Consider the following 3,531-nt stretch of genomic DNA (forward strand, 5'->3'; position numbering starts at 1 on the left):
CGGGCAAAGAAGCCCGCCACCGATTCTGCATTTCAGTCGTCTGGAGAAACGAAGCCGATTCATATCCACCCAACTGATCCCAATGTAGCACCGACTCATATTTCAACGACACTTGACAGCAAATAGGAAGAAGAGCTCATCCAGTTCCTCCGTGAGAACCGAGACATCTTTGCATGGAAACCTTCTGACATGCCGGGTGTACCCAGAGAACTGGCTGAGCACCATTTGCGTGGTGATCCAAAGGCAAAGCCTGTCAAAGAGCATCTTCGGTGGTCCGCCATGCAGAAGAGAAAAGCAATTGGCGAAGAAGTGGCTTGGCTCCTAGCAGCAGAGTTCATCCGAGAGATCTACCACTCCGAGTGGCTTGCCAATGTGGTCATGGTTCCTAAGAAGGACGATTCACTTCGTATGTGCATCGATTTCAAGCATATCAATCAGTCCTGCCCGAAAGATCATTTCCCTCTCCCCCGCATTGATCAGATTGTCGATTCGACTGCAGGGTGCGAGCGCTTGTCTTTTCTAGATGCATATTCCGGGTATCATCAGATCTGACTGTATGGTCCTGATGAAATAAAAACAGCTTTCATCACCCTATTCGGGTGCTTTTGTTTTGCCACTATGCCATTTGGTCTCAAAAATGCTGGCACCACATTCATGAGGATGATTCAGAAGTGCCTGCTCACTCAAATCAGTCGAAATGTGGAAGCATACATGGATGACTTTGTGGTCAAGTCGCGTAAAGGTTCCGACCTACTGACCGACCTCGCAGAAACCTTTGCCAATCTGAGAAGGTATGATATCAAGCTTAATCCATCGAAGTGCACATTTGGAGTCCCGGGTGGGAAACTGCTCAGTTTCCTTGTTTCCGAACGGGGGATCGACGCAATCCTAGAGAAAGTCAACACCATCCTCTGAATGAAACGCCCTGTGCGTGTGCATGACATTCAGAAGCTTACTGGTTGTTTGGCCGCCTTGAGTCGATTCATTTCTCGTATGGTGATAAGGCCTTACCTCTTTACCGATTGATGAAGAAATCTGATAAGTTCGAGTGGACTGATGAAGCTGACACAACGTTTGAAGAGCTCAAAGCCCTGCTTTCCACCCAGCCGGTGCTTGCTGCGCCAATCAGCAAGGAGCCTTTACTGCTTTACATTGCAGCCATTGGACAAGTTGCCAGTATAATACTTACGGTCGAACAGGAAGAAGAAGGAAAAGCCTATAAAGTTCAGCGCCCAGTGTACTATCTTTCTGAAGTTTTAACTCCATCCAAGCAGAGATATCCACATTATTAGAAGCTTGTTTATGGAATTTACATGACCATGAAGAAGGTTGCACATTATTTCTCTGATCACTCCATTACAGTCGTCAGCGATGCACCATTATCTGAAATTCTGAATAACAGAGATGCAATTGGTTGAGTGGAAAAATGGGCGATTGAACTCCTTCCATTGGATATCACGTTTGAGGCAAAGAAAGCTATCAAGTCCCAAGCAATTGCAGACTTCCTCGCCGAGTGGATTGAACAGCAACTTCCGACTCAAGTTCACTCGGAGCATTGGACCATGTTCTTTGATGGCTCCAAGATGCTGAATGGTTCCGGTGCTTGGGTAGTATTGGTATCCCACCACGGAGACAAGCTTAGCTACGTTCTCCAGATTCATTTTGATTCCTCCAACAATGAAGCTGAATATGAAGCACTTTTATATGGGTTGCGTATGGCCATTTCACTCGGCGTCCATCGCCCCATGGTCTACATCGACTCAGATTTGGTGGTTAATCAAGTAATGAAAGAGTGGGATGTCAGGAGCCCGGCTATGATTGGTTATTGTAACACAGTGAGAAAGTTGGAAAAGAAGTTTGAAGGGTTGGAGCTTCATCATATACCCCGATTGAAAAATCAAGCTGCAGATGAATTGGCAAAGATAGGATCCAAGAGAGAGACCATTCCTAGCAATGTGTTTTTGGAACATATTCACTCGCCTTCAGTTCAGGAAGATCCTTTCACTGAAGAGCCCCCACAGCCTAAGAGTGCCACAAATCTGACTGAAGTCGAAGTCCCAGCCATGGTCGAGTTGATCACGGAGGTTTTAGTCGTCACTCCCGACTGGACAGTGCCATACATTGCATACATGCTTAGGAAAGAACTTCCAGAGGATGAAGAAGAGGCTCGACAGATCGTCCGTCGATCCAAAGCCTTTACTGTGATAAGAGGGCAGTTGTTCAGAGAAAGTGTAACTGGAGTCAGCCAGAAATACATTACGCCAGAACAAGGCTGAATGATCCTCAATGATATTCACTCAGGGACCTGTGGTCACTATGTGTCCTCCCGAACCATCATGGCCAAAGCATACCGAGCCGGATTTTATTGGCCTCATGCCAACGAGATGGCAAAAGAAATAGTAGACAAATGTGAAGGCTTCTAGTTCTACTCCAACATGTCCCATAAACCCACGTCAACTCTGAAGACTATTCCACTCATCTGGCCTTTTGCTGTCTGGGGATTAGATATGGTTGGACCTCTGAGGACTGGCAGAAGTGGCTTTACTCATGTGTTCGTAGCAGTCGACAAGTTCACCAAATGGATTGAAGCCAAGCCCATCAAAAACCTTGAGGCAAGTATAGCTGTTAGCTTCATCAGAGAATTAACATTTAGATATGGTGTTCCGCACAGCATCATCACTGATAATGGGTCAAACTTTGATTCTTACAAGTTCAGGACCTTTTGTGCTTCCCAAGGCACTAGGGTCGACTATGCTTCAGTCGCCAACCCTCAGTGACAAGCTGAAACAGCAAACAGATTGATTCTCAAAGGACCGAAACCCCGATTGATGTGTGACCTCAAGCATGCAGCAGGTGCCTGGGTTGATGAACTTCCATCAGTACTTTGGGGATTCAGGACAACTCCAAATCGGTCGACTAGCCGAACTCCATTCTTCCTAGTCTACGGAGCTGAAGCTGTACTCCCGAGTGATTCGCTTCACAATGCACCTCGAGTCAAACTTTTCTCAGAAGAGGAAGCAGAACAGGCTCGGCAAGATGCAGTTGATCTCCTGGAAGAGGAAAGGGAGATGGCCTTGATCGGGTCGACCATTTATCAGCAAGACGTTCGTCGATTCCACGCCAGAAATGTGAGGGGTCGGGCATTTCAAGAGGGAGACTTGGTTCTTCGGGTGGACCAGCAGAAACCACACAAGCTCGCTCCTTCTTGGGAAGGCCCCTTCATCGTCACCAAAGTGCTCCACAATGGAGCGTACTGTCTTTACAACGTTGAGCACAATAAAGACGAGCCACGCGCTTGGAATGCGGAGCTGCTCCGCCCCTTTTACACTTAAGCGTTCAGACTGATAAGATGTAATAAGAGATACCTTCTAGTTTGATTATAAAAGATTTTACAGTCTCCTGAATGATTGTTGTCTCTTTTGTACATGTCCTAAATCCCCCAGTGGGTGCCTTAGCTGCGAATCTGCTTGCCTAAAGCTGAAAAATCCTTCCGAGTGGTGAGCAAGCCTCCCACTCGGGGGCTTAGCCGCA

The sequence above is a fragment of the Triticum dicoccoides genome, chromosome 2B (assembly GCF_002162155.2).
Source record: "Triticum dicoccoides isolate Atlit2015 ecotype Zavitan chromosome 2B, WEW_v2.0, whole genome shotgun sequence".
Classification (NCBI taxonomy): Eukaryota; Viridiplantae; Streptophyta; class Magnoliopsida; order Poales; family Poaceae; genus Triticum; species Triticum dicoccoides.